The 25,955-nt window shown below is 53.8% G+C and overlaps 1 protein-coding gene and 1 pseudogene across 6 annotated transcripts in view; both read left to right on the top strand.

Annotated features, from left to right (window-relative positions):
• IQSEC1 (IQ motif and Sec7 domain ArfGEF 1) overlaps positions 1 to 25,955 on the top strand; it is a 497,252-nt gene that overhangs the window by 347,950 nt on the left and 123,347 nt on the right. The gene's annotated exons all lie outside the window — the stretch shown is intronic.
• On the top strand, positions 24,475 to 24,991 carry LOC308487780 (PEST proteolytic signal-containing nuclear protein-like; annotated as a pseudogene). The gene has a single exon. The product of its transcript is annotated as a PEST proteolytic signal-containing nuclear protein-like (transcript).

Here is a 25,955-nt window from a genome sequence, read left to right as displayed (position 1 = left end):
AAATCATGTGACATGTTAGGTGGGTGAGAATGCTGGCTTTAGGGGCAGACCTCGTCCTGGCAGAAACCTCAGAAGGTCACTTTGTCTCCACACATCTTAGGGTGCCGTTGTACTACCCCGCCTCCCACAGCTCCTGTGGGGATTGACAGGGTCAACTCCAAGAAAGCACTTCATGCACCACACTTAGTAGGGGCTTAAGAATTGGTGACTGTCCTTGCACAAACAGATCTAAGTCCAGGAAGGCTTTGTAGATGGAGCCACTTGGCTTTTTTCCTGATGTCATATTCTACTGTTTAAGACAACCACCCAAAACTTCAGAGTTTGAAAGGGGTATTGTTCAGACAATGCATAATTAATCACTTCTAAACACAGGGTGTGCAGGCTTCCTTGAAGCTCTTAATTATTCTTCATTAGTGATCTTAAATTAATGTAAAATAACCCTGGAGCTCTGCCAAGGGCTGGGGCTGGGAGAGGAGCAGAGCTGTTTCCTCCAACTAGAAAACCAAAGAAACGTTCACAGATCTCTGCATTCCACTTGGGCGGGGTGGATCCTGCAGACCCTTTAGCTTTGGCCTGGAGTCCATTATGGGGGCGGGGCAGAACCCTCTCCCAGTCCCCAGAGATCAACAGACCTCAGTACTCTTGTTAATGGAATGGGTCTGCTGGAAATACCAAGGCCAGCTGTATCCAAACGCAGTGTGAGAAGAGCTCCACAAACTACAGCCTCAGGAGGTGACCTCGGCCTGGCAGCTCTGGGCACATGGCCCGGGAAATGGGACAGACAGATGTGACTTGTGGTCAGAGGTGGCAGGGGCCTATGCCTGCCAACACATGCCTATGCCTCAGGCTGCAGCTCTCAGCTGAGCAGCTCAGTCCAGGGAGGAGTGGCTCAGCAATGGGCACCCCAGAGGTTTTGTGACTTGAGGGGACATTACAGGCCCTGAGGTCAGGCAGACTGGGAATCCAATCTAGTGAGTCCCTTTGGTAGTAATTATTACTATTATTACTCCTTTTGTTAAGCATTTGTATATGCTGAGGGCCTTACATGTGGTGTCTCTGTTGACCGTCACAATAGCCTTATGAAATACTATTATTTTCCCAATATTTCAGACAAGGAAACAGAGGCCCAGGGAGGGTAAGTGACCTGCCTAAGTCACAGAGAAGAAATGTGCTCAGTCCAATCCAAGTGATCAGCCCTGCTAAGCTGCTGGGCTTCACTTGTTAGTCACACTATTTAACACTTCCTGGCTCTGTGTAACTGCTCCACTGGCTGTGGCCATGTACCAAGTTACCCCAAAACTTAGTGGCTTAAAACAATGACCGTGTTTGTTTTTCCCATGGATCTGCAATTTAAGTGGGCATGTTCTACTCAACATCAGATGGTACTTCCTGAAGACTGGGGCTGGGCTCCTCAGAATCCTCACCCTCCCACCCACCTTGCAGTTCTGCTGGCTGTCGGCTGAAACACCTACACGGGGCCTACCCAGGTGGCCTGGGCTTTCTCACAAGATGGTGGCTGCATTGCCAGAGCAAGCAATGAGACAGACACACACAGGTAGAAGGTATGTCACCTTTCCAGACCAGGCCTCAGAGTCACACAGTATCACTTCTGTTGTGTTGTATTCACTGGGGCATCACAGTCCTTCCCAGGTCCCAGGGGAGACAACTTGTACTCCAGCTCCTGTGAGGAGTGACACAGTCTGGGAGAGCATGTGGGACAAGAGACGCATTGTGGCCCTCTCCAGAAAGTCTGCCAAGGTGACCTTCAGATCCCTTCTCCACTCTGACCTTCATGTTCTTAGCTGAAAAAGACCTAATGGGCATGAGGGTTCCTGGAGCACAGTTGACAATAAATGGTGGTTTTCTTTCTATGAATGGAGCAAGTTCAAAGAAAGTGCAGCTGTTATTCAAGAGAGGGAGTGACCATTTCAACAGGGAGAGCTAGAAAGGGTTCTCGTAGACCTGAGATGAGTCTTGAGGGATGAGGAGGGCTTTCCCATCAGCATAGAGAAGGCAGTGCTCTTGGCAGAAAAGCTATGAAAAGTATGTCAGGATGGGAGAGTGTAAGCATTGGATCCAACAGAGTCTTTGGTGGTGAGCAACAAGTGGCCTGTGGCCAGGGCTCACGGAGGGCCAGCAAGGAGCTGGAGAAATACCCCAGGCCCAGGCTTCTGGCTGAGCAGAACACCAAGGTAGTCCATGCAGCCACATGCCACCACTCAGGATACTGTTACCCCCCAGCACTGCACTCTGGGAACCCCCCCGACACACACATCACTGCACTCTGGGAACCCCCTGACACACACATCACTGCACTCTGGGAACCCCCCGACACACACATCACTGCACTCTGGGAACCCCCACACACACATATCACTGCACTCTGGGAACCCCGCCCCACACAGCACTGCACTCTGGGAACACCATCCTCCACACAGCACTGCACTCTGGGAACACCCCCACACACACACATCACTGCACTCTGGGAACCCTCCCACCACACAAGGCACTGCACTCTGGGAACCCCCCCACACGCAGCACTGCACTCTGGGAACACCGCCCCCCCCACATCACTGCACTCTGGGAACACCGCCCCCCCCACAGCACTGCACTCTGGGAACACCATCCCCCACAAAGCACTGCACTCTGGGAACCCCACACACACACACCACACACAGCACTGCACTCTGGGAACACTGCCCCCCCCCACATCACTGCACTCCGGGAACACCGCCCCCCACACACACACATCACTGCACTCCGGGAACACCGCCCCCCACACACACACATCACTGCACTCCGGGAACACCGCCCCCCACACACACACATCACTGCACTCCGGGAACACCGTCCCCCACACACACACATCACTGCACTCCGGGAACACCGCCCCCCACCCCCACACACATCACTGCACTCCGGGAACCCCCCCGACACACACACATCACTGCACTCTGGGAACACCGCCCCCCCCCACATCACTGCACTCTGGGAACACCGCCCCCACACACACACACACATCACTGCACTCCGGGAACACCGCCCCCCACACATCACTGCACTCTGGGAACACCACCTCCCCCCACACACACAGCACTGCACTCCGGGAACACCGCCCCCACACATCACTGCACTCTGGGAACACCACCCCCCCACACACACACAGCACTGCACTCTGGGAACACCGCCCCCCACACATCACTGCACTCTGGGAACACCACCCCCCCACACACACACAGCACTGCACTCTGGGAACACCGCCCCCCCCCACATCACTGCACTCTGGGAACACCACCCCCCCACACACACACAGCACTGCACTCTGGGAACACCGCCCCCCCCCACATCACTGCACTCTGGGAACACCACCCCCCCACACACACACAGCACTGCACTCTGGGAACACCGCCCCCCCCCACATCACTGCACTCTGGGAACACCACCCCCACACACACACACAGCACTGCACTCTGGGAACACCACCCCCCCACACACACACACAGCACTGCACTCTGGGAACACCGCCCCCCCCACATCACTGCACTCTGGGAACACCGCCCCCCCCACAGCACTGCACTCTGGGAACACCATCCCCCACAAAGCACTGCACTCTGGGAACCCCACACACACACACCACACACAGCACTGCACTCTGGGAACACTGCCCCCCCCCACATCACTGCACTCCGGGAACACCGCCCCCCACACACACACATCACTGCACTCCGGGAACACCGCCCCCCACACACACACATCACTGCACTCCGGGAACACCGCCCCCCACACACACACATCACTGCACTCCGGGAACACCGTCCCCCACACACACACATCACTGCACTCCGGGAACACCGCCCCCCACCCCCACACACATCACTGCACTCCGGGAACCCCCCCGACACACACACATCACTGCACTCTGGGAACACCGCCCCCCCCCACATCACTGCACTCTGGGAACACCGCCCCCACACACACACACACATCACTGCACTCCGGGAACACCGCCCCCCACACATCACTGCACTCTGGGAACACCACCTCCCCCCACACACACAGCACTGCACTCCGGGAACACCGCCCCCACACATCACTGCACTCTGGGAACACCACCCCCCCACACACACACAGCACTGCACTCTGGGAACACCGCCCCCCACACATCACTGCACTCTGGGAACACCACCCCCCCACACACACACAGCACTGCACTCTGGGAACACCGCCCCCCCCCACATCACTGCACTCTGGGAACACCACCCCCCCACACACACACAGCACTGCACTCTGGGAACACCGCCCCCCCCCACATCACTGCACTCTGGGAACACCACCCCCCCACACACACACAGCACTGCACTCTGGGAACACCGCCCCCCCCCACATCACTGCACTCTGGGAACACCACCCCCCCACACACACACAGCACTGCACTCTGGGAACACCACCCCCCCACACACACACACAGCACTGCACTCTGGGAACACCGCCCCCCCCCCACATCACTGCACTCTGGGAACACCACCCCCCCACACACACACAGCACTGCACTCTGGGAACACCGCCCCCCACACATCACTGCACTCTGGGAACACAGCCCCCACACACACACACACATCACTGCACTCCGGGAACACCGCCCCCCACACATCACTGCACTCTGGGAACACCACCCCCCCACACACACACAGCACTGCACTCTGGGAACACCGCCCCCCCCCCACATCACTGCACTCTGGGAACACCACCCCCCCACACACACACAGCACTGCACTCTGGGAACACCGCCCCCCCCCACATCACTGCACTCTGGGAACACCACCCCCCCACACACACAGCACTGCACTCTGGGAACACCGCCCCCCCCCACATCACTGCACTCTGGGAACACCACCTCCCCACACACACACAGCACTGCACTCTGGGAACACCACCCCCCCACACACACACACAGCACTGCACTCTGGGAACACCGCCCCCCCCCCACATCACTGCACTCTGGGAACACCACCCCCCCACACACACACAGCACTGCACTCTGGGAACACCGCCCCCCACACATCACTGCACTCTGGGAACACCGCCCCCACACACACACACACATCACTGCACTCCGGGAACACCGCCCCCCACACATCACTGCACTCTGGGAACACCACCCCCCCACACACACACAGCACTGCACTCCGGGAACACCGCCCCCACACATCACTGCACTCTGGGAACACTGCCCCCACACACACACACACATCACTGCACTCCGGGAACACCGCCCCCCACACATCACTGCACTCTGGGAACACCACCCCCCCACACACACACAGCACTGCACTCTGGGAACACCGCCCCCCACACATCACTGCACTCTGGGAACACCACCCCCCCACACACACACAGCACTGCACTCTGGGAACACCGCCCCCCCCCACATCACTGCACTCTGGGAACACCACCCCCCCACACACACACAGCACTGCACTCCGGGAACACCGCCCCCACACATCACTGCACTCTGGGAACACCGCCCCCACACACACACACACATCACTGCACTCCGGGAACACCGCCCCCCACACATCACTGCACTCTGGGAACACCACCCCCCCACACACACACAGCACTGCACTCTGGGAACACCGCCCCCCACACATCACTGCACTCTGGGAACACCGCCCCCACACACACACACACATCACTGCACTCCGGGAACACCGCCCCCCACACATCACTGCACTCTGGGAACACCACCCCCCCACACACACACAGCACTGCACTCTGGGAACACCGCCCCCCCCCCACATCACTGCACTCTGGGAACACCGCCCCCTGCCCCCACATCACTGCACTCCGGGAACACCGCCCCCCCCACATCACTGCACTCTGGGAACACCACCCCCCCCACACACACACAGCACTGCACTCTGGGAACACCGCCCCCCCCACATCACTGCACTCTGGGAACACCGCCCCCTGCCCCCACATCACTGCACTCCGGGAACACCTCCCCCCCCACATCACTGCACTCTGGGAACACCACCCCCCACACACACACAGCACTGCACTCTGGGAACACCGCCCCCCCCCACATCACTGCACTCTGGGAACACCGCCCCCTGCCCCCACATCACTGCACTCCGGGAACACCGCCCCCCCCACATCACTGCACTCTGGGAACACCACGCCCCCCCCCACACACAGCACTGCACTCTGGGAACATGCCCCCCCCCACATCACTGCACTCTGGGAACACCGCCCCCTGCCCCCACATCACTGCACTCCGGGAACACCGCCCCCCCCACATCACTGCACTCTGGGAACCCCGCCCCACACACACACACACAGCACTGCACTCCGGGAACACCGCCCCCCCACACACACACATCACTGCACTCCGGGAACCCCCCCCACACACACACATCACTGCACTCCGGGAACACCGCCCCCCCCACATCACTGCACTCTGGGAACCCCGCCCCACACACACACACACAGCACTGCACTCCGGGAACACCGCCCCCCCCCACACACACATCACTGCACTCCGGGAACCCCCCCCCCACACACACATCACTGCACTCCGGGAACACCGCCCCCCCCACATCACTGCACTCTGGGAACACCACCCCCCCACACACACACAGCACTGCACTCTGGGAACACGCCCCCCCCCACATCACTGCACTCTGGGAACACCGCCCCCTGCCCCCACATCACTGCACTCCGGGAACACCGCCCCCCCCACATCACTGCACTCTGGGAACCCCGCCCCACACACACACACACAGCACTGCACTCCGGGAACACCGCCCCCCCACACACACACATCACTGCACTCCGGGAACCCCCCCCACACACACACATCACTGCACTCCGGGAACACCTCCCCCCCCACATCACTGCACTCTGGGAACCCCGCCCCACACACACACACACAGCACTGCACTCCGGGAACACCGCCCCCCCACACACACACATCACTGCACTCCGGGAACCCCCCCCACACACACACATCACTGCACTCCGGGAACACCTCCCCCCCCACATCACTGCACTCTGGGAACCCCGCCCCACACACACACACACACAGCACTGCACTCCGGGAACACCGCCCCCCCCCACACACACATCACTGCACTCCGAGAACACCGCCCCCCACACATCACTGCACTCCGGGAACACTGCCCCCACACACACAGCACTGCACTCTGGGGAAGGCTATTCTCCCAGCAGCACTGGAGGGTAATTTGGAAGGAGCCTGTGCTCGGGGCAGTGTGCAATGCCGAGTGTTGCCTGCAAGCATGTCCTCTTCGTTCATGCACTTCTGGAGCAGAGTGAGGCATGGGTGAGGTACATGCCAGAAGGTTCAATGTGACCACATTGTCAAAGCTCTTGAGAATTGTCTTCAGCACAATTACCAGTCAAGTTTTAAGAATCAAGCAGCCAGCGCCCAACGCAGCCCAAGTTTAGAGAGAGGAATTAATGTCCCCAGTGGGAAGGCTGCCTGCCTCTCTCACCACGTCCTTGCCGGGTGCAGCTAAAAAGTGTTTGAAGCCAGCATTACAGGCGTGGTGGGCTTCAGTCTTCTCTCCGAGCAGCCTCTGTGTCTTAGCAAAACGCTCTAGTGGCCAGAAGGGTGGGTGGGTGGGTGGGTGGAGGCAGGGAATGGGTGTTAAAATATTGGAGATTTTATTCAGGGGAATATTCTTGCTGGGCATCCCCAACAAACACTTTCTGCCTACTGTACTTGCCAGACGTTGCACGTGAGAGTAGTCCATAATGAGTGACCATCTGCGCCTCAGCCCTGTCACAACAGTGATTGGATGGGTCAGCCTGCCTGGGGAGGAGCATGCCAACCTGGGGGGCTCCAAATGTGCCCACACCCAGTCAGCTCAGAGGAGGAAAGAGCTGGGACCAAATGCTTAAGAGCTAAGCCCCTTCTCTGTTATGGGGCAAGTTGTGTCCCTCAGAATTTGTGTTTTGATGTCCTAACCCCAGGACCTCAGAATGTGACTGTATTTGGAGATGGCACCTTTAAAGAGGAGATTAAGGTGAAATGAGGCCCTTAGGATAGCCCTAATCCCATATGACTGGTGTCCTTACAAGAAGAGATGAGGACACAGAGTCACACAGGGGAGGGCCCGGTCTGAATGGTAAGTTGGTGTGTCACCTTGACTGGCCAGGGATACCCAGGTATTTGGCTAACAGTTATTCTGGGTGTGTCTGTGAGGGTGTCTCTGGATGAGATTAACTTTAAAGTGGGTAGACTGAACAAAACAAACTGCCCTCCACTATGTGGATGGGCCTCACCCAATCAATGGATGGCCTGAATAGAACAATCCATGTCAGAGGGACCACCACCGCCTGACTGCCCTCAAGCTGGGACATCAGTTTTCTCCTGCATTGGAACTCAAACAAACATCAGCTCTCCCTGGTCTCAAGCCTCCTGGCATTTGGGCTGGAACCACACCATCAGCCCTGTAGAAGTTCTGGAGTTCAAGATCTTCAGCTTGCCAACCACAGCTCTCTTGGGACTCATCAGCCTCCATAATCACGTGAGACAATTCCTTATAATAAATAAATACACACACACACACACACACCACACACATGCACACATGAAGTTCTGACAGTTAAATTCACAAACTTCTTGCAACGATGTTGCTAACCTTTTTTTTTTGAATCTGTACTTATTGGACAGTTAACCAAGTTTACTAATTGGAAGTGCTGAAAAGGCTGCGTGAAAAAGTTAGACAACCTGAACTTTTCTCCAACAATTCATGGCTCTTGCATCACGACAATGCACCAGCTCACACGGTACTTACTGTCTCTGAGGGAGATTTTAGCCAGTAAACAAATAACTGCATTGGAACACTCTCCCTACTCACCTGATCTGGCCCCAATGACTTCTTTCTTTACCTGAAGTTAAAGGAAATATTGAAAGGAATATTTGATGACACTCAGGACATCAAGGGTAATAGGATGACAGCTCTGGTGGCCATTCCAGAAAAAGAGTTCCAGAATTGCTTGAAGGGTGGACTAGGTGCTGGCGTCGGTGCCTAGCTTCCCAAGGGGGGCACTTCGAAGGTGACATTCAGCAATGAGGCATGGAGCACTTGTTCTAGGATGAGTTCACAAATGTAATTATTGTGTGTGTGTGTGTGTGTGTGTACATGCGCGCACGTGCGCACACATGCTTTTCTCTTGAGAACCCTGATTAGTATACAGTGGTACCTCGGTTTTCAAACATAATCCATTCCGGAAAACCGTTTGAGTTCTGAAACATTCGAAAACCCAAGGCGTGGTTTCCCCATAGAAAGTAATGCAAAGTGGATTAATCCGTTCCAGACCTTTAAAATCAACCCCTATAACTGCAAATTTAGCATGAATTTTACTATCTAGTGATACTGTAGATCCATAAAATTTATGGCATTCGTAAAACGAAGTGTTCGTCAACAGAGATGTTCGCAAACCGAGGTGCCACTGTATATATGTGAGGACACAGTGAGAAGACGGCTGTGTACATGCTGAGAAGAAAGGCCTCAGAAGGAGCCAGCCCTGTGGACACCTTGATGTCAGCCTTCCAGCCTCCAGAACTGTGAAAAAACTTGTTTCTTTCATCTGTGAAGTGGTCCATTCTCAGGCTCCTGGTGAGACAGTTGAGCACAAAGCACATGCACATGCTGTGTGCGCTCAGCAGAGCCTGTGTGTGGTGTGGTGGTCAGAACTCGGGTTAGGGGGAGGTGAGTGAGGCACACACCTCTGTAAAGTGCTGACTTTAAGTGGGCACCAAATAGCTCAGCGATCAAGTCAACAAAATGTCAAAATTGCACATAAAGACAGGCTGTTTTTTATTTACAACCCTGTGTTATTGTGCAAGGGGAACATTTCCAAAGAGGCTGCAGTTTCCTGGCCCTGCAACCCTATGTGCCTCGGGTTGGGTTTACAAGGGTTGACAATAATGTACAAATGGATTGGGCAATGTAGGGCTGTTCTTACAGTCTTTTAAAGATTATTTTAAAGCTTTATTAACTCTCTTCACTTGGTTCGAAATATAGGAGACTACTTTGGCAGGTGTGTGTAGGCTGCATGTTTTTTCCCTTTGCGTCAGTCTCCAGTAAACGTTTGCATGGGGCTGGTGCGGGCCTGAGCTGGGCGTCCACATGCTGCATTGGCCACTTCCAAAAGGTCAGGCTAGCTGTTCTCCTCAGAGGCCATCCTGAGAACACGTTTGTGCCTCTGCATGTTTGTAAAGGACGCTTAAGAACCAGCGATTGTTTCTCCACAGAGGACATTAGGTGAGTTGGTAACTCTGAATAAGACAGTAGTAATCAATGTTAACATACGGACTTAGAAAATTGTGCTGTGATTATGCCAGAGAATGTCCTTGTTTTTAGGGAAGATAATCTGAAGTGCAGGGGCTTGAGGGGGGCAACTTTCAAACAACTTTTTAAAAAGTGTGTGTGTGTGTGTGTGTGTGTGTGTGTGTGTGTGTGGAGAGAGAGAGAGAGAGAATGATAAAGCAAATGAGGTACGTTGTTAACGTGGGGGGATCTGGGTGAAGGATATATAAGAATTCTTTGCCTTCTTGCAACTTTTCTGTAAGTCTGAAATTACTTAAAGATACTAAGTTTAGAAAAAAGAGTCAGGAATTGCTGAGGGCTTGGTTGCATGTGCTCAGGCTCTCATGTCTCCTGGAGCCCTCTGCCCCCAGATCGCCTCTCTGCCTTTTCTCAGTCCTTCAGCTTTAAGCTCAGATGTCACCTCCTCAGAGAGGTCCCCCGATCATCTTGTCTAGCATAACACCCGCTTTCCCTAGTTGTTTTCTTTCATGTACCCGAGTTTTGTTTTCTTTATCACACTCACCAACACCAAAATTATCCCATTCGTTTGCTTAGCGTTTGTCTCCTCCATCCCCAGCTTCCTAATGCTGGCTCCAGGGTACTGTGTCTATTCACCCCTGCCCTCCCATCCCCCATTCCTGGAACACAGTGGATGCTCAATAAATATCTGTAAACGAGAAACTTTCGATGGTCAGAAAACCTGGAGTCTGTGCTTCCTAGTTTCCCCACCCCCAGACTTGCCATGTGACCTTGGGCAGTGCCCGTCCCACTCTGGGCCTCAGGTTCTTCCTCTGTATCCCAGCTCTAAAGCTTTTGAGGCATGTGGTGCTGAAAGCTGCCAGTTGCTGCAGGATCTACCAGCTGGGTGGATCTGCCCCCAAGCTTATCACTGCTCCCTCCCTGACAGAGGAAAAGCAGAAAGTGAGAACATGTGCTTCGTGGACTTTACCTGTACGGTGTTCCCACGCAGGTGGGCCCATGAGGAGAGGAAGTTCACTTCTCTCCCAGAGCTTCTTTGAAACAAAGACAGGGCAGGTTTGAAGCCCAGCACCTTTGGCAGGAAACAGTATCTGCCTGAAATTGAATAACATTGTCTTGTTTTCATGGTAACCTTCTACTTACAGCAAGTGATACTAGTTTTCCATTTGGGAGAGTGATATAAAGTTTCCTTTTAAAACAACTATATTCAGAGGTGAAATCCAGTGAATTTGGTATTTTGCCATTGTTTTTTTTAACTTTTTATTGTAAATTTGAGACAGTTGGAAGCCGAGACAATGGCTTCTTAGGGTCCCACCGTGAATCACACGCCTGCACCAGAGGAGGGCGCTTCACCCGGGGAGTTTCATCTTTTCTCCACCTGCTCCCCAGTATTTTGCATACTCAGCTTTCCCAGATGGTCTCCACAAATGTCTTTTTACAGTGGATTTGTTCAAACCAGGATCCCAATGAGATCCATACAGCGTATGTGCCTCTTAAGTCTCCTTTTAGCCAGAAGTGCTCCTTACTTTTTCGTCCGTGCAGTTTATTTGTTGAAGAAAACTGGGCCATTTGCCTGTAGCATGTCCCACATTCAGTGTTTGGCTGATCACCTCCTCCAGTGGTGTCGTTTAACCTGTTCTCTGTCTCCTGTACTTCCTACTGGGAGTTAGATCAGGAAGCTTGGGTCCAATTTTCTAAGCCAAGTGATTTTAATAGAAAATATTAAATAGTATTAAATTAAATATTAGAATGTCCACAGAGAGAGTCTGCAGCAGAAAGGCAGTGTGAGGATGAATTTGGAACTGTCTATGCATGGAGAAAGCTAGGCGGGAGGCAGACCTGGCAGTCCTTCCTTGGGGATTGGGAGAAGAGCTCTGAAGCAGCTGCTACAAAAGAAAGGCCAGTGACAAGCTGCGGCCCTGGCCCAGGGAGGGGCATCCATCCCAATCCTCCACACAACACACCCAAGGGGAGGCTTCCTGTTTGGGGTAACTCGACCTATATGCTGGGACTCAGGGAGCTAAGAGCCAGGGTCCAAAGAATTTAGGTCTTTCAGCACAGGACAGGGGTCAAATGAAATAGGTGTTCTCCTTTGCATAAGAAGAAGCTAGAGAATGGGCACAGCTTACATCAAAAGGAATTTAGGTTAGACACTGAGAAGGACTTCCATGCCAGAGTAGGAAAGTTGTGTTGCATAGTGGTTACAGTATGTGCTTTGCAGCATAACTGCTTGGGTTCATATTGTAGCTCTATCATTTCCTATTTATATAACCCTGGGCATGTTTGTAAACCCTGTTTGGTGTGTTTTTCACTCTACAGATGAGATAATAATAGTATCTGCCTGATAGGATGGGCTGAAGGATTTGGGGAGTTAATCGCCTGTAGGCCCTGGTTGTAGGGAGCACTCAGTCACCATTAGGAATTATTACTATTGGATGACAGTGACACGTCTCTCCCTGGAAGTTTTAAAGATTGCCACATCCAGAACAATTCAGAAACTGGAGGCTAAGAAGACCAGTGCTTTATTTTCCTAATCCCCCACGTGGCTTTACAAAGCATCAGTTCTCCAGTGTCTGTTCTGCACAAAGCCCCCTGGAGGCAGGCTCCATTTCTCTCCCTGTTTTGCAGATGAGGGGCGGGAGTGTGAGCAGTGGCTTGTCTGAAGCTCAGCGTCATAGGAAGGTAAAGGTCCTAGAGTCGGAACCCCTGTGCCCAGATCTGCTGCTCTTGGGATATGTGACCTTAGATAAGTCACTTCACACTTCTGAGACGCCATTTCTCCATCTCCAGCATTGGGGGAGTTGGGCGGGGGCCTCCATTGCTTCCACTGTCTGATTTCCCTATGTGGCATATCTCGGCACAATCCCTAAAGGTCCCTGATACTGTCCGACCTTCCCAGGGCCAAAAGGGAAGTGTCATTTTGACTGATAGCTGATGTCAGACCCTGTCCTTTGGGGTTCCATCCGTCCCACAGCCAGGCCTCGCAGCGGTGTCCAGTCTTGGGTCTGGCTCTGCCCTGACCCCAGTTGGCGACCACCATAGCAGGTTCCTGGAGAGACATCTCTGGAACAGTCTCCCCCAGACACTAAGGAGCTGCCGAGGATCCTGTTTTTCCCTCCTGTGGCAATACTTGGTAATACTGTGCACTTGTCTTCATGCTTCCTGCCCATCCAGTCTTGGGGGCAAACAGAGGTTGAACAGTGAGCAGGCCCTGACCCCATTTCCCACCCTAGGCTGGTCAAGTTCCTTCTCTGGGCCTGAGTTTCCTAATTTGCAAAAGGAAAATCAGAGGGATCAAATGATAGACTTGATCATCCATTCATCAGAAATTCGTTTTTTGATGCCTCTTCTGGGTCAAATCATTTGCTGGGGGCATGAGAAATTGATGACTAAACCCCATATCCACTCTCAAATGACTCCCAGGCTGGTTTTTTCAGCCCTATGGTGGCTGTGTGTAGCCACATATGTCTCTGGAGCTGGACCAATAATAGGCAGCTTCCTGGAGAAAGTGGCCGTTCCATGACTCTCACAGGGTGAGAAGGAACAGAGTATGAGAGCTGGTCTGTGGGCCAGACACCTACAAATGTGCTTTATTTTGCTGGCATAGAATTAGCTCATACGACATTTTTAATTTGAATTTATTGCAAACATCTAAAATCAAGAGCTTTTATGCAGAAATCTGGGTTTCTGGCTTGTGAAAAACCGGAGACCACATTCCTGTAGAGCAGCGATTGTCCCTTTGGACCAGGTGTCGTCCCTACCACTCTGCCCCACCTGATCACCCGCACGCCTATCTCCCAGTAGCTGTCCCCATCACCATCGATGGGACCTCCATTCTCCCAGTTGCTCAGACCGGAAACCCAGGCACCATCTTCTACTTCTCTTTTACTCTGACCTCCTTATCTTATCAATCAGCAGCTCTACCAGTTCTGCTTTGAGAATGTTTCTGGAATCCAGTCACTTGTCCTCACCTCTGGGCCTACCACCTGAGGCTGAGTGAGCGTCAGCCGCCCTGGTCCTTGCTTCTTCCCTTGTTCCTACCTTCTCTGCAGTGAACAAAGTGAGGCTCTGCGTGGCCAGCGGCTCTTGTGCTCCCCAAGACGGGCTTCCCAGACCCCCGGCCTGAGTCAGTGGCCAGCCCTGCATGCCCCTGAGCTTCCCAGTGGCCTGAGACAAGATGGGAGAACCTAGGAAGGCCAGTCACCAGGAGGCTAGGAGCTCACCAGTGGGCCCATATGACCCACTGCTCTTAGCCATGGGCCTCCATTTTCCCATCTGGAAAACAGGGGCATTCCGGCACCCCCTCCTCACAAGGCAAATGCTCGTTCAGAAACAGGAAGGTTAAGGGTTTTGATGCTCAGCCAACTTGGTTGATGTGTGTTGTCCCTGGCCCTGCTCTGGGCTCCACTGGAAGTCTGCAAATATAAATGATGGTGACTCATTTAGGTCTCAGCCTGACGCAGGAGAAAGAGCTCTGGCTTCGGAGTCAAAGTTGGGTTTAGAGATCATCCTGGGCAAGGTATCTGGACCTCAGTTTGTTAATTTGCCAAAAAGGGAGATAAGAAGGACTGCCACTGCCTACAGTTACTGTGTGCACCAAGACCTAAGCTGCATGGAAACTCTCCCCCACGTTCCACAGCCGCTCAGAGCAATGCCAGCGAGGGACGCAGACACGGGTAATGCACATCCAGGGTGGGAAATGGCTACCGCTCCGGCTAGGGAATGGAGCGGATGTGAGGCAGGAAAGGAGGGAGCCAGGGGAAGCTTATCACCAGAAAACTCTTCTGCTTTATTTGTCTTCGTGGCACAGATCACAGCTGGAAGTCATTTTACTGATTTGCTTACTTGGTGCTGGTTGTTCCTTCCATCAGAATGTTCTTCCTAGGCTCTAGCTCCTTCCTCACAAAGTCCTCAAGTGATACTTGTCACAGAGTAAAGCAGTCAATGTATGTTGAATGGATGAACTAGCAAGCAAACGAATGAATAATTGCCTTTCTAGATGTGAGGCAGCTTGAAGGGTAGTGTATTGGGTCATGGCAGGATACATCAAGCTTACTAAAAGTTTGTATGCATTGCTGGCTGCATGCAGGGGCGGGGGTGAGGGTTGGGAGAGCCTGCAGGGGAAGATGGAGCATCTGGGCTGGCAATAGTGGGGAGGCCTTACCAGCCCCAGCCTGAGGGTGGGGGAGGGAACAGGTACATGAACCCAGAAGGAGAGAGAGCTGTGTGCAAAGGGCTGCCCACCGGGCACTGTGGCTGCAGAGGGGCACAGGGGCGGAGGAGAACCTAGGCAGCTAGTACGCTGACTGACCACTGTCTGCCTCCTGCTCTCCTGCCTGTGCTTCTCACTGGCCACTCCCAACAGGAGGCAGCGGGCACAGGAACTGCCCAGAGTGGGGAGAGATCTGCAGGGCACATGGATTGTAACCGGTACAGTTGTGCAGAATTCCTGGTCTCAGGTGGGTCGGCCAGGAGGCCCAGAAGGGCTCAATGCAGATGGCTAGGGGACTCTTTTGCCCAGGCAAGGCTTGGCCTTTCTTCTGTGGGTGAAGGGCAGCCATGGGGATGGTGGTGGGTATTAGAACAAACGTATAGTGGACAATGGGAGATGGGCTGAAGTCAGGGAGACCACAGGAGAGGGCACACAGAGATCCAATGAACAGGTAGGGAGCTAAGGTTGGCCTAAAAATCCCATTGCCTCCATCCCGCCAGGTGGGAATGGGGTGGAATGCACCCATTTTGTGGATGAGACAGGCAGATACGGTGCGGTAGCTTGTCCCTAAGTCAGAGGCAGGGTTGGGGAATTTCAGAGCCCTAAGACCACAGGCAGTCTTCACAGGCAAGAGAGGGGACAAACCTAGCTAGTCCTGGAGGCTGGTCCGAGACTCAAAGACCCTCACTTGACCTCCAGAGGAGGGACACCCCCAGGCCCCACCCCCTGAACGGGTCCGCACCCTGTGACCACCCCCCTCTCCCAGCCTGTCCTGGAGCTGCTGCCTCCCTCAGGTGAATACAAACCGTGAGCTGTCTCCTCTCTGGCAGGCCCAGCCCCCAGGGAACACATGCACCCTTTTCTTTGCCGGAATGGCAGTGACTTCATTTCCAGTGTGGTGGGTGAGTCACCGCTCTCGCCGGCCTCAGCGGTGTGGCTGGGGAGAGGGAGCCTGTGAGGGTGGCTCTGTGGCCCACCAGAAGGAGGGCTACAGCCCGTCCCTAACATGCCTGGCAAGGCCAGGGGCTTTGGGAATGACAGCTGATGTTAGCACCTGGTGTCCTACAGAAGGTGGTACTTAGAGGTCAGATCTCGCACCCAGGGTTACGCCGTTCTGCCGGCCTGTGCCACTTATTCCTCACTGCAGCCAGGAGGCAGGGATCAGATAGGTGAGATTCGTGAGGGACAGGGGAGTCAGAGATGAGTAGGCATCTGTCCAATTCTCTGGGACAAGCCACTGTCAGTGCTGAGGCCAGATGGAATGTGACAGTTGACACTCAGGAGACCTGAGGGCACTGGGAGCCTCAGTCTCCTTAACCAGAAAATGGGGATAATGACACAGCCCTCAGGGCTGTTGAGAGGCTGAGAGAGGACATGATGAGAACTGTGGGGGTAGCCCAAGCACACTCCCTGGCAGCCCGCACCCGGCATTCTCCTGTGCGACAACCTTTGCTGCCATTGGCGCCCTGGGCCAGTGCAGGGTGAGTTGGAGGGGGTAGCATGTGCTGCTCAGGTTTGAGACTGGGCCAGAGTGATGGCTGTATGGGGGTTACAGTGCCTTCTATAAGCAGATCTTCAGGCCACTCTGTGAATGAAAGCATGAGAGGCGGCTCGTTGCTTGGCCTCTGCTGGATGGGCCCGCTGAGCTCCTTTTGTGCCATCAGATTCATCCCCAAGGCTTTCCTAACCCCTCAAACAGTCCCCTTACCTCTCCCCCCACCTATCCAAACCAAGAAAGCAGCTTTCTGAGAAGTGAGTAATGTTCTATGGAAGCTGGAGAAAGCCACACCCATCCCTGTGCCTTAGTCCTCCCATCTGTAGAGTGGGGGGAAGGAAGCCCCAATGTGATGCAATTAGAACGGAGATGGACACAGCCAAGAGTAAGAACAAGGTGAGGTCCTAGGTCCTACGGAGGTTTTGGTAAAAGGGGTATCTTCCAGGAGAAGTACGTTGAAGAGGCCTCCACAAGCATCTTGGGTCTCTAGCCCTGAAATGACACCTGTCTGAGATCACCTCCAGGCCCCAAAGCACCACTTGGTGCCAGCCATGACTGGAGTTTGGCACACAGCAGGCATGGAAGGTGCCCATGACAAATACTCCTCCCAGCTAGGTGGTGAGTGTCTCTGGTGCTGAGCCCTGGCCCAGGGATTCTGCCCCATAACCTGGGGCTGTAGGGCCCAGGAGACATGGGAAATCAGAGCCTGGTGGGCAACAGGAGGGCTTAGGGTAGAGAAGCCTCAAATTTGCCAGGGATGTGAGGAAACCTGGGGGACCAGGTAAGAGACAAAGGGCAGCCAGGGAAAGGCACCTTCAAGAAGATGCCTCAGGCAGAGAAAGAAATTGCTGCAACCACCTGTTAGAGCTCTTGACTCTGTGGACAGCGGCCAGCCCAGGTCAGAGGGCAGTGAGTGTGGAGATGGATGGGCCAGTGGACAGATGAATAGAAAGTCTGATGAGGGGATACATGGATGATTGGGAGGGAGAGAGAGGGACGGAGAGAGGGGTGTGTGTATTTGTGAATGGATGAGTAAGTCCATGGATGGTTGGTTGGAGAAGTGGATGGGTGGATGGATGGTGAATATAGGAGTGAGTAGGTACAGGTGTGTAAACAGAGGCTGCCTCCATCCCCAAGAGATGCTGGGAAAATTGCTGGTGAGTGACAGAGCAGGTAACTATGAATGAAGGTCTTGTTCTGTGCACGGGCAGTGAGGCCAGCGTGAAAAGTGGCAGTGAGGCTGTATCCAAGGAGGAGCTTCCTTAGGCCAGTGGACACCTGAGGGGGTGGGCGGCCTGGGTAGGTGGTGAGCTTCCCAGAACTGGAGGTGTTCAAGCTGAGGCTGAGCAGCCGCTTCCCCAGGGTGCTACAGAGGAGTGCTTGTGGCAGATAGGGACCCACTGTGGTGGCTTTTGATGGTGAGGAGACAGAATTTGGATTGCTAAGACCCCCAGGGAGGCCACAGCCTTTGCAGAAACCCATCTTGCTTTCAGATTAAAAGTTCTTTCCCAGCTTGAGGGGTAGATGTGTGCCCAGCTGTGTTCCTTGCCATAGAAATCGGGCTGGAATCTGAAATGGAACTTCCATGTTTTATGGGCCAAGGCAGAGGGCCTGGGTCCAGACAAAACTTTGACCTGGAGATGCCAACTCAGACCTTCTGGGAGCCGGCGATGCCCCTTTCTAAATCTTGATTTCCTCATGGGTGAACTGGGGACATGATGGCATTGACAGCTGTCCCTGATGCCTGGGGCCCTGCAGGGTGCCAGGGTCGCAGCCCACCTGCCCTCTGGGGGACTTCCGGGGGCTGTGGGTGGGGAGAAGTGGGTTCTGTGAGTCCTGACTTTGAGCAGTGAGTCACTGTCCCAGGGGACCCTTCCTGGGAAGCCCCAGCTGCCTGCCCCGGGTTGGGCCTGGGAGCAGCTGGTGGGGGGTGAGGGTGGGGGCTCCACCTGGGCCCCAGCTCAGGCACAGACCCCATCCCTACCCCCCATCTCTACACAGAGGTGCTGGCTTGCACTTGCTCTACCAGGCTGCCATGGTTCAAATCCCAGGTCCATCACTTCTTAGGCCTGTGATTTTCCCTCACCTGTACCTCAGTTTCCTCACATGTAAATGGGCTGACAATCCACTTCATAAAGCTGTTGGGAGAACTAGATGAGTTGGTTCTGGAATCCGGGGCTATGTGAGCCTGAGGTGGTGAGACAGCGGTTAAGGTCGAAGAGGAGTCAGCCTCCTCCAGCACCTCACACAGCAAGGCGCAGCCTGGCAGGGCCGGGGTGTCATCTTTCTCACCAGATGGAGACCCTCGTGGGTGGCCACTCTACCAGGAAACAGCCCTACTTTTGTCTTTATTTTGTTTTCTGTCTACCCTAAGCTTCCTCCAAGAGCCAAGCAGGGGACAGCCCCTTTCTCTGTCCTGGCCAATGCTTCGGGTGGGCCGGGCTGTGGGCAGGCAGGCGGGTGTTGGGTTTAGGCCTCTGGGGAAATGGGGGAGGCTGTGGGCCCGCCCTTGACTCCCCGCCCACCTCTCTCACGGGCTCAGCCTCTCTCTTCCCAGGCCAGCCTCTGGACACAGGACCAACCCTTGGGCTGCTCCGGGCAGCCCAGCTGTGTGCTTTCCCTCAAGGCGGACGCCCCCCGCTTGTCCCGCCCCTGGTGACTCACTGCTGCCCTGGCCCCCAGCCACAGCTATCTCCTGGCTAGAAGCAGGCACAAGGTTGTGCAGAAGCCATAGGGTCTGATGTGCAAGGGCTGCTCAGCCAGGAGGGTCTGGACCAGACAAACAGAGCCAGTGCCTTCAAGCTGGCCCAAGGACACCAAGGCCGGTGACAGGGACCTGTGGTGGCCTGTAGGAGCCAGTGACGCCCCCTCTCCCCTGGACTCTGGGCCTTTTCTTTCTTCTTCCCACCATGAAGAAGGAAGTGACCTGACAGCCAGCGAAGAGAGACAGCCCCCAGTGGGGAGGAGACCAGGTTCGCAGGACAGTAACCTGGGCCCCTTGACGACTCTCCCCCACCTAGCCAGGCATGAAGGGTGGTGGCAGCGCTGTGTGGAGCCTTATGTGGAAGTACTGCATCTCCGTGAGGACCCTCAGGTACCAGGGGACGCGTGTGTGGATGCCGCTGCCCAGCCATTGCCTGGGGGGAGGGGGGATGAGCACCAGGCTGGCCAGTTTGCATGGGCTCCAGGAGGTCCAAGGAAGGCCCGGCCAGGACTTCCTCGGAAAAACTCAGAGTTGAAGGAGGGAGGGAGCAGGATGGAAGGCTGGTCAGAAAGTGTGAGGGCACTTGGCTGGGACCTGGAGTGCCCAGTGGAGGGTGCCCGAGGCAAGGACAGTGTGGTTGGCAAACTCCCTCATGTGTATGGGAACTGGCCTTCGTTACATAACACACAGACACTGGGCATAGCTGTGTGACTTTGGCCCTGTGTCCCGCCTTCTCTGAGCCTGTTACCCATGAATGCTAGAGGCCCCCGCTTGTTCCTTCAGAGCACAGCGTAGAACTGTTTCACGTGACCATCAACGGCAGTCGAGAGAGTTCAGCCCAGACTCAGGCACCTGGCTGCTCAAGTTTAAAACTGGCTGTGGCATTATCAGCAGTGCGAGGTGGCTTACCTCTCGGGCCAGTTTCCTCCCTGCAGATCCTTATAGGATTAATGAGGATTAAATGATGTAATACACAAAGAACAGGGCCTGCCACATCTCAAGGGTTGGGTGAGCATTAGCTACGATTGCTGCTGCTGTCGTTAGTACACTTCCCCTACGTTGGACAGTTGGCGAGGTGTGACTACATGGGCCCCTATGCACTTGGAGTGTGGAGCAGAGCTCCTTACCCCTGGGGAAAAGGACACCCACCCTGAGGTGTGCCCCAGATTCTGCCAGTGCTGAAAGGGCTGAGATCAGGCGGCAGCAGGACAGAAACTGTGTGACCTCGGGTAAGGCTGGGGCCTCAGCCTCTCCATCTGTCAAGGAGTGTGGGGGGGCAGGGTCTATACCTGGGAGGGGCTCAGGCAGCTACCCTGTCTCCCCAAAAATAAGACCCTGTATTACATTATATTATTTTATATTAGACCCCATCTTATATTATAGTAAAATAAGACTGGGTATTATATTAATTTTTGATGCAAAAGATCCATTAGAGCTGATTGTTCAGCTAGGTCTTGTTTTCGGGGAAACACTGTAGCTGCCTATTTGGAAGACATCTATCTGGATACACCTAATGGCATATTTTTTACTTAAAAGTTTTTCAAAGGGTAAGGGATTAGAAGATTCTCCTTTTTTCTTCATTACCTGCTATACAAACTATATAAGGTTGCCTGCCTTCTTTTGTTCTTTTCTTCCTTCCTCCCTTTCTTCCCTCTTTCCCAAAATATTTGTGACAGTTTATAGGAAACACCTATATAAGTTAAATGATGAAACATCAGGACCAGGAAGGTCACAGTCTGGAATAGGATGGGGTGACCTGGGTGCAGGCAGGGACAGGACAGAGTAGTTGTACGCAGTATCCGGTGGGCCTCTGTTGAAGTGTCAATTGCTGAGCTTCCTGGAAGCCAAAGGGAATGGAGACACCCAGCCATACGGCTTGCTCTCACTGGAATTCGAAGGCACTGTTACAATGGCCACAGTTGCCTCTGCTGCTGGGTGAGAGTGTCTGGGACCCTAGCCCTCTGCCTGGATGGATGGACAGGAGGCATTCCAGGGACTGACCTCAGGCCTGGGCAGGCTTTGGGGGAGCAGGGCACAGTGAACGCTGAGGGCTTCACTTGGATGGGGATGCCGGCTGGCTGTGGTCACGGAGAGAGTCAACAGCCACTTGTCCCTCCTTAGACCCTGGCATAGATATCTTTGGAGGCCAGGACAGACCGGCTAGTGGCCCATGTGTCTCTCCCTCTAACAGCCCTGGATTTTCCTGTGTCTCATTCTTTCTTATGGTTTCTGGGGGCTAGTGTGCTGGAAACCTCGGGTTGTTTATAGGGTGCAGCAGGCCAGGCCCCGGGAGGCCCCACTGTGCTCTGCCAGGGGCTGACCCCTTTGAAGAGGCGGCACAGCCCCCACACTGGTCTCTCCAGGCCTGTTTCCTGGACAGGGCTGTGGGTAGAGCCTTTCGTGGCTCGTGGTCAGTGCTTGCACAGCGTTTGTGGCCACTGCTAGCCAAACAGTGGTGATGGGCAGGCCTGCACCGCTGGGCTGCTGTGAGCACTCGTGGGGTGGCGGCCGCCTCCTCAGTCGGAGCGGGTGTGGGGACCATAATTGACACTGGGTTTGCCCCAAACCCCCACTTAGCACCCATAAGTACAGGCCACCTCCAAGGCTAGCTGAGGATGGGCTTTGGGGGCGGCGGGAGACGTGTTCTGCTCTCCAGACCCCATTTGGTTGGGGGCCCCAAGGGGGGCTAAGGCCACTCCCTGAGTCAAACAGACAGACCAAGCTCGTGTTGCCAGGATCCTATCCTCCTCAGCTGCCAGGGGAGACCTGAGTCAGCAGGTCTGCGGCCTGAGGCAGGCTGGCGGCAGCTGCAGGGACAAATTGGAGGGTGTAATCTGACAGCGCATAGTTTTCCACTTGCGTCTTCAGATTCCCCTCCACATGAGCCTGTCTCCCCTGGCCCAGTCTGTTCACATCTGGAAAAGTGAGAGGTGTGTGGGGAACAGGCTGCCATGGCCTGCCCTGGCCTTCTGCCCAGGGATTCAGTGGCTGCAACTGAGACGCTGAGGCCGGTCTCAGGGACTTTGGCCTGAAGTCCCTGAGAGGGGACCCTCTGGCTCTGGGCCACCTCCCGACAGAACTTAGGAGCTGGAATCGTAGGTTGTCAGATGTGCAGTGGCCAGCGAGTTGGTAAACTTCTCTGGGCCTGTTTCCTCCTGTTAAACGAGGAGAGCAGCGCCATGTGGGCAGGGTTCTTGGGGAGGTTCTAAAGGGGTTCTCATTGGCTCAGCACCCAGGGAGCACCCATTGATGCCTGTCCCCTTCTTCCCTCTTCGTCTCAGCACTGGGGGAGGCAGAAGGATGAAGTGGGGAGAGAGTGGGCTTGGCAGTCAAGCTGACCTGAGTGTGAAACTTGGCTCAACTCCTTTCTACTGTATTAAAGCCATTTAGGGTTGTTTTGAGATTAAATGAGTCAATGCCTGTTGGCTGGCCCGGGCTGGGGTGGGTGCTGTGTTGACGCTCTGTCTCTAAGCACACACCTCCAGGCTTGTCTGTCACAGGCCTTACTCTGTGGTACTAGTAACCCTCAGCTTCTGGCATCAGGCAGGAAAATTGCTTTTGCATGTGGCCTTATTTTGGGAACAAAAGGTCACTTTTTGTACCTCAAGGGCCAGTTGGGCATTTGAGCTGCCGTGTGGCGAGGGGCAGCCCACCTAGGATCCTGACTGAGGATAGGGCAGCCCTCAGCTGAGCAGACCCTGCCCCCGGCCCCTCCCCACCGTGGTGCTTCTGAGGAGAAGTGGGGAGCAGCTGGCAGCCAGGCTCTGGGATCTTCCCAGTCGCTTCCAGGACAGTTAGCCATCTGGTGCCCCTCAGTAAGAGGCCATGTGCATGTACCTCCTGGCACAGGGAGCTCACGGCTCCCTAGCCTGGGTCATGTGTGGGCAGCTCTGCTGCAGGGAGACTCTTTCCCACTTGGAACTGGCATCTCTGTCCTCATGATGCCTCCCCCACACAATCACACTGGGGCCTGCATTCTGGGCCCCCAACCCATCTGCTCCCCTATCCTGCAGTGGCCAGAACTACCTGAGGCCAAGGATGGGTTTTCAGTCCCCTGTCCCTCTGTGGGGGGAGCCCAGTATGCTGCAGGGCAGAGCTTACACTGTGCCCCTTTGTTCTGGGCACTGCCCAAGGTACACAGGGTCCTCCTGGTGGCCATTCTACCCTGCATCCATGGGACTCACAGCACCTCAGCCCTGTAGGCCGACTCCCGACCCCCACCTCCCTGCCTCATGCTGCTCCATTGCCTGCCCCCACATGGAGTCTGTGCAGGGCTGAGGACCTACTGTATGTGTGGCACGATGCCAGTTGCTCAGTATACATTCTACCGTGACCAGATGACACCCACTGTGAGGAGCACCCCTCCAGGACAACACACCTGGGGCCCGAGCGCCTTGTGTTACTAGTTTCATTTCAGGGTTATTGGTGAGTAAGGTGCTGTCCTCAGAGAGCTCAGGTCCGGCAGGGCACAAGCAACCGCAGCAGATTGTGGAAAAGGCTGAGCACCTACTGTGTACCAGGCCTGTGCTAGGCCCTGGGGTACAGCCGTAAGTCAGGCGGACAGCCTGGGCCTCACAGAACTGACATTCAGGCAGGAAAGAAACAATAAACAAAACAAGTAAATGAAGATGTCTTGAAACAGGGGTTAGAGGCAAGAGGATAAAACTAGGAGGGGTGATAGAGCTGCAGAAGAGGCCAGGTGACCTGGGGTGGTCAAGAAAGGCCTCTCCCTCGTGGCGGGAAAATGGTGGACGGGAAGGTGGGAGGAGAAGCCGCAGCGAGTTGGAGCTGCCAGAGGACCTGAAGAAGAAGCAGATAAACCTCTGAAAACTAGGACTGTTTCTTCCAGTAATGGAGGGGACAGTCCCAGCCTCAGCGCTGAGAAGCCATCCGCTGAGGAAGACACTGCAGACCTCCCAGCAAGGCCTGCAAAGAGCTCCAAGTTTGGATTCGCCGTGGACAGTCAGAGGACAAGGAAAGCCCCAGCCGTAGCCATCAAACTTGGACCAAGTAAGCCTAAAGAAATGGTTCCGCCTCTTGTTCTTTCAGTAGCAGCAGCTTCTGATGAAGACAAAGGTAGAGAAGCAGAGGAAATGCCTCCAGAAGCAAAGATGAGAAGGAAAAACACTGGAAGGGCTACACCAACATCAGCAGGACCAAATGCCTTCAGTAAAGGAAAGCGTGTGGTTTCTGATGACCAGAACCTACGAGAGCAGAATACAAAATCTCATCTTGGAAATGTCCAGGACCAAGACAACTAAATGATGTGTTTTGAAATTGGGGTGTGGGTGGATGTAAAGTTAAAAGGAACAGTTTCCTTTTTAAAGAATGGTACAAGACTATCTTTGGAGCCGCCTTTTATTTATTTATTTATTTTTAAGATTGAGTGGTACACTAATAAATGAGAGTTTGAAATTAGAGGTAATTTATGTTTTATATACAGACTTCAAGACAGTTGCTAATTTTGTAGTTTCGTGTGATTAGTTTCCAAAGGTTACAGATAATTTTTTAAAAATCAGAAATGGTACATTTTTAAGAATTATATCTATTTTTAGACATAACTATCAGCACATTAATAGGGAAGCAAAAAGTTATTGTCTGTTTAAACTGTAAGCAGTTCTTCTCTAACTCAACGCCCTTGTTAACCTAAACGTTCTGGCTCCCAGGAACAGCCTTCTACAGAAGGGAGTATTGTATTGGGAGGAAAATGGGACTGGACTAGTAATTAGATAAAATTAAAATATTGCTTCTTTTCCTACTGGGCATTTGTTTTGTTTCAAGTCAAAAACTAGATATTGCATTGCTACCAGTGTATACAGATGCTTAGCTCTTAAAAAAAATTTAATGTTATGTAAACTGTTGAGTATATGAAATAGGCTGAAAGGGTCACCTGAAAGGGTCTTATCTACCTCCATTAGTCTTCAAAGAACAACCATTTGCTACCAAAGTAAGTCAGTATTTTGAATGTACTTCCCTTGGTTTTTGGTATAGCTATAGCTATTTTCTTAAGCATTTCCACCAGATCTTGAGGCAACTCATACGGAAGCTATTTCTTTTAAAATACAAACCACCACAAAAAATTTTTAAATGTATATAGTACTTAAATATTTGGCTGTTTTATGTTTAAAAGGTAACAAACACCAAAAAAGTCAACACTGTATGAAGATGGAAAATGAAAAAGATGCACTTTTTGTAACTTTGCCGAAACATTTAAGTTACTAACTT

The sequence above is a fragment of the Rhinolophus hipposideros genome (genome assembly GCF_964194185.1).
Source record: "Rhinolophus hipposideros genome assembly, chromosome: 2".
Taxonomy (NCBI): Eukaryota; Metazoa; Chordata; class Mammalia; order Chiroptera; family Rhinolophidae; genus Rhinolophus; species Rhinolophus hipposideros.
This window is presented reverse-complemented; position numbering and strand designations above follow the sequence as displayed.